The 12,014-nt window shown below is 54.1% G+C and overlaps 1 protein-coding gene across 3 annotated transcripts in view; it reads left to right on the forward strand.

The window, feature by feature from the left end:
* The window catches only part of BACH1 (BTB domain and CNC homolog 1), a 42,228-nt gene that overhangs the window by 5,769 nt on the left and 24,445 nt on the right, over positions 1 to 12,014 (forward strand). The window contains exon 1 of one of the 3 annotated variants that reach the window (XM_066599050.1): positions 6,589 to 6,700. The exons of the other annotated variants lie outside the window; for them this stretch is intronic. The gene's annotated coding sequence lies outside the window, so the exon portion shown is untranslated. Of the gene's footprint in view, positions 1 to 6,588; positions 6,701 to 12,014 lie in introns of those variants that run through there. 3 annotated transcript variants of the gene reach the window in all.

The raw sequence follows: 12,014 nt of genomic DNA on the forward strand, positions 1-12,014 counted from the left end.
TGTTTGTGGTCTACGGTGCATGTATTCCTCTGTACGGTATGGGGTTTTAATTATTTCAGTACTGTAGTGGTTTTACGGATTATTTAGGCAGTGTTTGGCGGTATTACGGCACTGCATGGCGGTATTATTTGGCAATATATGGCACTTTTAGCACAATTTAAACATAATAATTACGGTATTAATTCTGCAATATTTTGGAAATACATGCTGGCATTATTTGGCGTAGTAACACACTTATTTTAGCACTACGGTGGTATAACCTGAGCATTGTATGGCGGTTTTATTTTAGCACAGTATGCCAATATTTGGGCTTATCTTGCTGATGCTGTGTGCGATACATTGAGACTATGTCCTCAAACCATGACGGGCCGCGTGGGTACGAGCGCGCCATGTAGCGTGTCTCGGTTGTGCTCTGTGATGAAATATTCTACGTTACACAAGAGCTTGAGTCATGTAGTGAGGAAATGCTGACTCACCCCATGTCAGCAGCCGCAGTGAGTCAGCAGCCTGGCACCAGTGTGCCGAGCGCTGCCTGCTGGGCATCCCGGCTGCTCTTCCTGGTTAACCTCCGCTGTAGTTTGTGGTTTTCCTTACTAAGTTCTGTTTTATAGTTTTTGTCATCCCACAACATGAGAAATGGAAGACGTTAAGGCAGGCCGCCACGGCGCAGCCACCCTTCATGTCGCCTCCTGGCAGTCACCACCAGCACTGCAGGGCTCATGCAGCGGCACACAGAGCCCCAGCGGGTCATTGTGTTTATTACGGACCGCTAATATTCCTGGGGGAGAATACCTCCGTAATACGGCGTGTCGCAGCTGGATCTTACAACTATCATACCCCACTGTCCACTGGGAGCAGGGCATAAATACACTGCATATTACCGCATGCGAAAAAGAACGTAGATGGGCTCCTGGATACGGTGCGCAAGCAAGCAGGAGCGTACTTGTGCCGCCCATTCACTTCAATGGCTCATTGCGATGTGTAATGCGCCCCAACAAGGTCGTGCTGCAGGACTGTACATCGTGGTAAAACATTGAAATCAGCGGGTTCTATTCACTGCGTATTCACCGCGCACAAGACATCGCAGTCATTGAGGACCGTTACAGAGAGAGGTACAATCCGGATACGATGGCGACTCTTGCTGGTTCTTACGGGAGGAAGTCAAGATCCAAGCGGCGTTTTCAACCAAAAACAGTTGAATAGTAATATTACGGCGCGTCCAAACAGTTATCATCTGACATAAAGGAAATGGTTCGGAACGTGAAACGTGCGGCGATTCAGTGTGACCGCGGAATCAGAAGGGTTAATTTTACAGAAACATCAATTACTTTCTGATGAAAACTTTGTCGCGCAGCGTTATATGTTGATAGTTGAGGGTCGCAGACGGGAGCCTTACAGCTTACATCGTTTATAGTGGATATAAGCCACTCCCCTTTCATGAACGCGAACACGTTTATGATTGTGCACACGTACGTGCGTGCGATTCCTCTCCTGAGCAAATGTTTTTGGGCTGAAGCAAAGCCCCCCGGGAGCGGCACAGGGCTTTGGGGACCGGCAAGTGTTTTCCATCGTTTTTAATAGGAAACATCGCATTCGCAGGCACCGCGCACGCCATCTGATGCTTTTGCCGGCCCCAATGAAAACAATGGTCAAGGCGTTCCGAGGGAACAACCAAAGTTAGGACATGCCGCCATTTTTCCCTGCACCGCAATGTGGGAAAAGATCATGTGTCTGACTCCATTCAAAAGAACGGGCTTCATATTTGTGGGAGATTTGTGCGTCTCATAACGCCCAAATCCCGCGCAATTTTCTCCAATATGTAAACGCGGCCTCAGGGGCTGTTTGAGGTTGGCGCTGCTGGCACACATAATAAAGGGGCCACGAGCGACGACCCCTGAAGAAACCGGTGTGCGGCTTTGGTTGGGACTGCGTGGTGTGCGGAGGATACTGAAGCGAGGAGCAGGAAACGGCATTTCTGGATAATACGAAGTGTAATTTGCGCGGCTGCGCTCGGACGCTGATAGCTGCCATCTTATGGTCTCTGTGGACTAATTCTAAATACTGCGGGTTCTACGGTCGGAAAACGTCCTTGTTCGGAGACGGGGGACTCGTTGTTTTCCATATCTTCCGGCCGGATCAGCGCGAGGTGAACTGTTTATTAATGAAAGCTTTGAGCATCGTACAATGTCCGACTACATGAGGTTTCCTGCGGAAATCTCGCGTCTGCAGCGGGACCGCACGGACATTCTGCGGGTTTGAAGCGGCTTGTCCGCCTGTATTCCCCTGCGGCCATCTCTATCTACAGAGAGGAGAGAGCCTGCAGTGGAATTAGTATGCCGCGGCTTTGAAATCCACGCGGCACGTCAGTTTCAGCGCAGCTTGGCCGCAGCGGTCTGTCCGCAGCGTGTGGACGAGATTTTTGCCAATCTCGTCCCCTTTGCTGTTTAGGTGGGGGTCTAAGATTGCAGGCAGAATTTCAGTGCGGAAAGTCCGCCCAGAAATTCCGCGCCTGAAACAAGATGCGATGACTCCACCCGTAACGACAGCGAGGTACAAACGAGATAAGTGACTCTGTGGCTCCTCCACCTCAGTCTGGGCGGATTCCGTCTGTCAGGGTCTCAGGGAACCCCGCACCTTGCATCGGTCCTCCCCCTATACAGATACGCTAGAAGTATATATATACACACACTGTGATTCTCTCCCTGGGAAACCCAAATTTTTGTCTAGTTCGCTATGAAAATTGACGAAGATTATGGAGCAGATCTATATGGCGACTGACCTGTTGCCGCTAGCAACCAATCATAGTGCAGCTTTTATTTTACCGCAACACGATGAGTACAGAAAGCCGAGCTCTGATTGGTTGCTAGGGGCAACAAGACCATTTCATAACTCTCCTCCCCATAACTACTGAGCCATCAGACCTCTCACTGAGGTGAACTGTATTCGGGACGTCAAGGCGCGACCGCCAAGCAGGCGTCTAACTCTGCGCGCCAGAAACATGTACTCATTGATGGGCGCGCGTTTATTGGCAACCGGCTCTAATTAAACAATTTCAAGACACAGCCGATGAAGGAACCGGCTGACAAGATGCCGGATTCACTAAATTGGTGAAAAAAAATTGAGACGAATTAGCGAAAATGGCGCGGCGTGCATATAATACAAGTGCGAGGAAACTAGAAGTTATTTTGGTGACTATTTTCGAAAAACCTGTGACCACCGAGACGGCAGAAGGGTGATGACATCACTGATGACACAGTAGCCGTAAACATTCAAAAGTGCTTGGATGCTGGATGCGCCATTTTCAACAGATGCTGTCGGCAACGTCTGAGGTAAATACTGATCGGTTCTTATAGGGAACCGGACGCGGGTCGCACATAGGAGCTTCGGGCGCGTTCACGGGCGGATAATCCATCCGTGTGCTGATCGTATACTTCATGGACGGCGCACGGACATGCTTTAGCACGTGTGTCAAACTCAAGGCCGCGGGATGAATCCCTCCCGCCATGTTACTTCATGTGGCCTGCGACGGGGCCGGACGCACAAGGACCAACTCTCCACTTTCCCGGAGGGCACAGTCAGCGCTTTGCAGGGGGGGGCGGCGCTGGCACAGGGCGCGGATATAAAGCGCACATACACCCGCAATATCATCGGTCTTCTTATCACTGACACAGAACTGCACTCGCCCGTCAATAAGGCCGCAGGCTGCGTTTACATGGTCATTGTGCGGTTGTACATTCTGTCAGTTTCGTGCGTCGTGAGATTAGAACCCGTTATTTAGATGATTTTTCTCTTGCAGCGGGCTGTATTTTTGGGTGATATCGCAAATTATTTTCTGTGGACCTGAAAAAAAATCGCATTGCTCTGGCACGCTGTGCGGATGTGACGCATTTTTTACTATTGAAACAACCTGCGTATTTCCCTGCGTAACACGCGGTAAATGGAGGCAGTGAAGTCTATGGTCCTCCATTCTTCCATTCACCCCTGCCTAGGAGCTGTCACGTTTCCGTGACGTCAGAATCCCATACACGCCCGTGACGTCGGAATCCCGTACACGCCCGTGACGTCGGAATCCCGTACACGCCCGTGACGTCGGAACCCCGTACACGCCCGTGACGTCGGAACCCCGTACACGCCCGTGACGTCGGAACCCCGTACACGCCCGTGACGTCGGAACCCCGTACACGTCCGTGACGTCGGAACCCCGTACACGTCCGTGACGTCGGAACCCCGTACACGTCCTTGACGTCGGAACCCCGTACACGTCCGTGACGTCAGAACCCCGTACACGTCCGTGACGTCAGAACCCCGTACACGTCCGTGACGTCAGAATCCCGTACACGCCCGTGACGTCAGAATCTCGTACACGCCCGTGACGTCAGAATCTCGTACACGCCCGTGACGTCAGAATCTCGTACATGCGTAGTGCCAATCGCAGCCTCTATGCCATCTCTGCCAGCAGAGCGAATGGGCTGCGATGCTACAATGCTGCGAGATACTCACAGAGTTCTGCGCTTGAGCCCGTATGAATGAGCACTAAGGACGCAATCACATGGGTGCGCGCGTTATCGGTCCTGAGAAACGCAGACGGATATCACGCTTGTAAAATTGCGGTGTTCATTGCGATTTGCAAGAAAATCTCACCACATTGCCAAGCGTGTGATTTTCATGTGTTTTTGCGCATGTTTTGCATGTATTTCTAATAGGAAAATTAATAATGGCATAGCGCTTCCGTGCACGTACGGCACCCGTGAGGGCGCTTAGCTTTCCTCACCTATTGAATATAGATTTCTGCGCACTTCGCTGCAACCTGTGAAAATCGCATGTGGTTTCAATCGTGAGAAATAGAAAACTGGCGTGTATATTGTACGGCGCGCACGTTGTAGGGCGCGCACATTGTACGGCATGCACATTGTACGGCATGCGCATTCTTGGCTGCGAACATTTTACGGCATGCACATTGTAGGGCGCGAAGATTGTAGGGCATGCGTATTGTTGGCTGCGCACATTGTAGGGCATGGACGTTGTAGGGTGAGCACATTGTAGGGCATGCACATTGTTGGCTGCGAACATTTTACAGCGCGCACGTTGTAGGGTGCGCACATTGTTGGCCGCGCATTGTACGGCATGCGCATTCTTGGCTGTGAACATTTTACGGCATGCACATTGTAGGGTGCGCACATTGTTGGCCGCGAACATTGTACGGCGTGCGTATTGTTGGCTGCGCACATTGTATGGCATGCACATTGTAGGGTGCGCACATTGTACGGCATGCACATTGTAGGGTGCGCACATTGTAGGGTGCGCACATTGTACGGCGCGCACATTGTAGGGCATTCGTATTGTTGGCTGCGCACATTGTAGGGCATGGACGTTGTAGGGTGAGCACATTGTAGGGCATGCACATTGTTGGCTGCGAACATTTTACAGCGCGCACGTTGTAGGGTGCACACATTGTTGGCCGCGCATTGTACGGCATGCGCATTCTTGGCTGTGAACATTTTACGGCATGCACATTGTAGGGTGCGCACATTGTTGGCCGCGAACATTGTACGGCGTGCGTATTGTTGGCTGCGCACATTGTATGGCATGCACATTGTAGGGTGCGCACATTGTACGGCATGCACATTGTAGGGTGCGCACATTGTAGGGTGCGCACATTGTACGGCGCGCACATTGTAGGGCATTCGTATTGTTGGCTGCGCACATTGTAGGGCATGGACGTTGTAGGGTGAGCACATTGTAGGGCATGCACATTGTTGGCTGCGAACATTTTACAGCGCGCACGTTGTAGGGTGCACACATTGTTGGCCGCGCATTGTACGGCATGCGCATTCTTGGCTGTGAACATTTTACGGCATGCACATTGTAGGGTGCGCACATTGTTGGCCGCGAACATTGTACGGCGTGCGTATTGTTGGCTGCGCACATTGTATGGCATGCACATTGTAGGGTGCGCACATTGTACGGCATGCACATTGTAGGGTGCGCACATTGTAGGGTGCGCACATTGTACGGCATGCGCATTGTAGGGTGCGCACATTGTACGGCATGCACATTGTAGGGTGCGCACATTGTACGGCATGCACATTGTACGGCGCGCACATTGTAGGGTGCGCACATTGTAGGGTGCGCACATTGTACGGCGCGCACATTGTATGGCATGCGTATTGTTGGCTGCGCACGTTGTACGGCGCGCACATTGTACGGCATGGACGTTGTAGGGTGCGCACATTGTACGGCATGCGTATTGTTGGCTGCGCACGTTGTACGGCGCGCACATTAAACATCCATTTAAAATAATGTCACAATGTACAGGAGTTACGCAAGAAAATCGTTCAAGTAAAATGCACCCTTACGAGCGCAATATCAATGCTGCAAGCGTGATATGTGAGGCTGATGTCGCCCTTGTCCGTGTGAATACACCCCTAGGGAGGATGTTTGGGTGTCCTGCTGGCAGCATCACTCTGCAGATGAAGCACTGTATAATACACTGCAGTACCTCCCGCAGGCTGAGCACATGCACTCCACTCACCACACTACAACCAGCAGAGAGTTCGCGGACTGCCTTAGTTTGGCCCTCCGGGGCTTCTGTAGCCGCTGACGTCACCCCGTTACGTCACCCAGGAGACACCAGCAGCCCAGGAAGCCACCGGAGAACAAGGAAGAGGAAAGCGGAGGGACGGCAGCCCGTGCGGCCGCGGTGAGTGAGCGAGCGGCGGGGGGCAGCCTTAAAGGGGCCGCGTCCTGGGGAGTGTCGGTACATGCTGGGTCTGCGTTCGTGTATCAGCAGGGTTTATGGGACCCGTATGTGGGGTATGAGCCCAGGTTATACTACCCCGGGTATTCCGCCCCCTGCAGGCCGCCTCCGTATTACTGGATCCTTCTGTTTGCATTGTGCCGTACCTCTGTTGTTCCTCCTGGAAATGTGTGTGACTGTTCCGCCTGTCAGTAGGCGGTTCCTCTGCGCTGATTGGATGGGGCCCTCGTGTAGGAAACACCCAGACGTCCGTTCATTCATACGTTTCCAGGAAGAGTAACAGAGGTGTAAGGCCGGCTCCCACTGCCGTATGCTGATCCCAGCTGTGAGCCGGCCGTGGCGCTGCGTGTGATGCGGGCTCACGCTGGCGGTCGTGCTCAGTACACGTTATTTTGGTTGTTTTTTCTTGTCTTTGCCGTCGCTGAGTGATGACCGATACCGCGGCCTCCGTGTGGCGCCGGCGAGCAGCCGGTACAGCTGTGCTGGGTTGTAGATTCTGCGATAACATACAACTTGCTGCGTTCTATCTTGCGATCGCGGATTACGTATTTCCGACCCGATAATGTGATCCGATAAACGGCGTTTGATGGATCCGTGTATAACCGCGCACCAAGCGCTCGCGGAATCCGCAAATAGGCCGCTTGGGCACGAATGGATGTTTGCTGTGAAATCCGCGGTCGTCGTCCGCACGGTGGATCCGCAGTAAGTACAGCATCGCCACGGCAACACGCTCTTTCCTTCACCCTCACGGAAACTAACTGTGATTTCTGTGAACGGAAGAAAAGTCGCGACACGCTGCATTTTGGTGCGGACGTCTCGCGGGCGGCCTATGGGAGCCGTCCGATTTGCTGTCCATCCGCGAGTCCCATTATGGACGAGCCGCAAGCAGCCGCGGTGCTCCGCAATACGGCAAAGTAAGGTACGCAGGGCGCCGGCCTCAGACCCCCGCTGACCGCCATGTACTCTGTGGCCTCCGTCACGCGGAGGCCGCGTGGATTTGCGTCATTATCTGATGCAGATTCTGAAGCCGCGCCTCCGATTCCTGCAGCACACTTTCGTTATAAATGGCGCGGGTCCGCCTGCGGCTCTACCCCGTCTGTGTGGTGAATCTGCGTGCGCCGCCTGATCCGCCAACTGACATTTACATTTTTTTTCTCGCAATGTGGATATCAAAATCCTCATCGTATGAACTTTGGCGCCGATTCCCATTGAATTGATTAATATACTAACAGGACGCGGATCTCGGCTGGGAGCCCGGACGCGGTGTAACCGCAGTGTCGGATTTTTATTTATATTTTCCGTGCGCATTTACCACGCAAACGAAAATCGTATCTTGTTTCAATAGGAGCCAGAAAAATCGTATCGCGCTCGCATGAAAATTGCATCTCTACGAGGAACCCCCCCCCCCCCCCCCCCCGATAATCGCTAGGGGCGTCCACCTGCGCAGGCGTGAAGCGGTCTGGCAATACTGGACCCTCCTCGCCCTCCGGCTGGTCCTTCTCCGGTTGCATTGCTGGACGTACGATTTTTCATGTGCTTCCGTTGTTGCGCTCGTCTCATAAGAACGACTGTGCGATTCTGTAGTGAGGATGACCCCCAAACCGGAGGCGCAGCGATCGCGATGTCTCAGACTGTCGGTGCGGGAGAGGAATCGTTCCTGTGTGTAGCCAGATGAATGTAATTGCCTGTGAATTACCACATATCCCCCGGGCGCGCGGCGCACACGGACGCGGTAACCATTCGCTCCGGCGCATTTTGAAAAAAAAAAAATCTCCCGTTATTTTTTATGATGATACAATTCATTTTTTCGTGCGATGACCGGTTTTTATTTTTCCTGTTGGACCTGACTTTTGCGCACGTGCTGCAGAGATGCGATACGTTTTTCTTGCGTACCTCATCGCACTCACAGCAGAAATCGCAGGTTTGCCAACGCAGTATCGCTCCGTTTCTCTGACGGATATCGCACTCGCTTTCGCGAACGCGTCCGAAGGCCCAGAAACCGCGGGAATATGACCCCTCCTCCTTTGTATGGAGCAATGTTGTATCTATTCGCGTTTCTTGGAACGCATCGCCCGTTGATTTCAGCGGGATCTGTAATACGTGGCGGGGGTCCCGCACACCATGTGACGCGCGGCTTCACATTGGTGGGAAACGCTTCCGATGCTCAACTGCGCAAGAGACTCATGAGCGGATCGGAATTTCACTGACGTGATGCGTTTTGGCGGGTAAATTGCGCGTTCATGAGCGCGATGTCTTGTCAGGTTTCTCCGCCTGATATGGCGCACGCCTGTGGGTACCTCAGGGCGCTGCTCACTGGCGGTTTTCTTGTGTGAGGAGGACCTTCTAATGTTAAGAATGCGGCGCAAGAAAACCGCAATACGTTTTTAACGTTAAAAAGTCCTATTAACTTTTGCATTAAAAAAGCAGCAAAATTCAGTGAAAAAAAAAACGTGCGAGAAAAAAGCCGGTGTGCGGGAGCGCTGGGGGCGCTGCAACATCACTGCGAGAAAAAAGCCGGTGTGCGGGAGCGCTGGGGGCGCTGCAACATCACTGCCAGAAAAAAGCCGGTGTGCGGGAGCGCTGGGGGGCGCTGCAATATCACTGCCAGAAAAAAGCCGGTGTGCGGGAGCGCTGGGGGCGCTGCAACATCACTGCGAGAAAAAAGCCGGTGTGCGGGAGCGCTGGGGGCGCTGCAACATCACTGCCAGAAAAAAGCCGGTGTGCGGGAGCGCTGGGGGGCGCTGCAATATCACTGCCAGAAAAAAGCCGGTGTGCGGGAGCGCTGGGGGCGCTGCAACATCACTGCCAGAAAAAAGCCGGTGTGCGCGAGCGCTGAGGGCGCTGCAACATCACTGCCAGAAAAAAGGCGGTGTGCGGGAGCGCTGGGGGGCGCTGCAACATCACTGCCAGAAAAAAGCCGGTGTGCGGGAGCGCTGGGGGCGCTGCAACATCACTGCCAGAAAAAAGCCGATGTGCGGGAGCGCTGAGGGCGCTGCAACATCACTGCGAGAAAAAAGCCGGTGTGCGGGAGCGCTGGGGGCGCTGCAACATCACTGCGAGAAAAAAGACGGTGTGCGCGAGCGCTGAGGGCGCTGCAACATCACTGCCGGAAAAAAGCCGGTGTGCGGGAGCGCTGGGGGCGCTGCAATATCACTGCCAGAAAAAAGCCGGTGTGCGGGAGCGCTGAGGGCGCTGCAATATCACTGCCAGAAAAAAGCCGGTGTGCGGGAGCGCTGGGGGGCGCTGCAACATCACTGCCAGAAAAAAGCCGGTGTGCGGGAGCGCTGAGGGCGCTGCAATATCACTGCCAGAAAAAAGCCGGTGTGCGCGAGCGCTGAGGGCGCTGCAACATCACTGCCAGAAAAAAGGCGGTGTGCGGGAGCGCTGGGGGCGCTGCAATATCACTGCCAGAAAAAAGCCGGTGTGCGGGAGCGCTGGGGGGCGCTGCAACATCACTGCGAGAAAAAAGACGGTGTGCGCGAGCGCTGAGGGCGCTGCAACATCACTGCCGGAAAAAAGCCGGTGTGCGGGAGCGCTGGGGGCGCTGCAATATCACTGCCAGAAAAAAGCCGGTGTGCGGGAGCGCTGAGGGCGCTGCAATATCACTGCCAGAAAAAAGCCGGTGTGCGGGAGCGCTGGGGGGCGCTGCAACATCACTGCCAGAAAAAAGCCGGTGTGCGGGAGCGCTGAGGGCGCTGCAATATCACTGCCAGAAAAAAGCCGGTGTGCGGGAGCGCTGGGGGGCGCTGCAACATCACTGCCAGAAAAAAGCCGGTGTGCGGGAGCGCTGAGGGCGCTGCAACATCACTGCCAGAAAAAAGGCGGTGTGCGGGAGCGCTGGGGGCGCTGCAATATCACTGCCAGAAAAAAGCCGGTGTGCGGGAGCGCTGGGGGGCGCTGCAACATCACTGCCAGAAAAAAGCCGGTGTGCGGGAGCGCTGGGGGGCGCTGCAATATCACTGCGGGAAAATCGCTGCCAAACCGCAGTTTTGTTCACGAGACGTTTGAGCGTCGGCGCGGGTTTTTCTTGCACGCAATTTTGCTGCAATTTTTTTTAACGTAAATGTCAAAAGGACTTTCTATTGTTAAAACGCAAGTTTGTGCGCCGCGCTAAAAAGAGGGCGATAAGACAACACAAAGCGCAGTTTCCCCCCCCCCCCCCCCCGCCATATGCAGTCTTGTGTTTCTCTCTTTGACTATGTGGCCGCTCATACCATAGATGGTTCGGACGGTTCGCCATCGGACTTGCGCAATGCAGATTTTTTTTTAACCACCTGCTTTGCCTGCGCCGCCTCTGCCGTGTCAAGGACAGAGCTGCGGATCGGACGGCTCTCATTGACTTCGTGTGCATGAAGAATCCGTTTTCTATCGCACGCTGCGGGCGGTATTTGCTGCGAAGGCGGCCGCCCGAGCGCAGTGGCCTGAGGAACACATTCTGCCTTCAGACGCCCATTGGAGGAGCGGCTTCTCTGCCCAACTGGTTCTTTACAGTCCCGAAATCGGACAGCGCCCGTGTTTGTGCGCACGCACCCGCGGCTACCTGCACGCGCTAATGCGCGAGCTCGGGCCGAGAAACGTGCAGCATGCGCTACTTCTCAGAAACCGCATGGGTAGCGGTTTATACACAACCCCGCTATGAAGTCGCGCCGCTCCTGACCGTGTGCGTATGATACACGGGCACACACAGTACCCTCGCTGCCAGCAGAAGCGGCATCACGCAGACCGGTAAAACACAGTGCGCCATTCCTGCTGTCTTACCTGCAAACTCAGACAGGACCCTCAGTGAAGTGTCCGACCGCAGAGCGAGCGGCGCCTCCTGTCTACCAGTTTGATGTATAATGGCGGCCGGTTTCCCTTTCCATCCGTCCGATGTCGCGCTTGTCAACGTGCGTTTTACCCGCGGATGCGAGGCGTTTTTAAAACTAACACCCCCCCCCCCATCACTTCTGGGCCCCTCTGGCAACCGAGTCTGGGTTTGATTGTCCCATTGATGCGTTCCAAGTACACGAAAAAATCGGACAAGCCGCTATGTTTACCTCGCAGCGTCGCTCACGCGTACCGCTCCACTCAGAAGGATGCCGTCTGTAATCGTACAAGGTTTGTGCGTCTTGCAATGCACAGAACTGGCGCGGGTGTGAATCCAGCCCTAATGGTGCGCTCACACGGGCGAGCGCCATATCTGTCTGAGCACATCACCCAACGGGCGGTTTTTCTTTTTTTTCAGCTTCCATGGGAAATAACGGATGATGTCACCCAA

This window comes from Eleutherodactylus coqui, chromosome 4 (genome assembly GCF_035609145.1).
Source record: "Eleutherodactylus coqui strain aEleCoq1 chromosome 4, aEleCoq1.hap1, whole genome shotgun sequence".
Taxonomy (NCBI): Eukaryota; Metazoa; Chordata; class Amphibia; order Anura; family Eleutherodactylidae; genus Eleutherodactylus; species Eleutherodactylus coqui.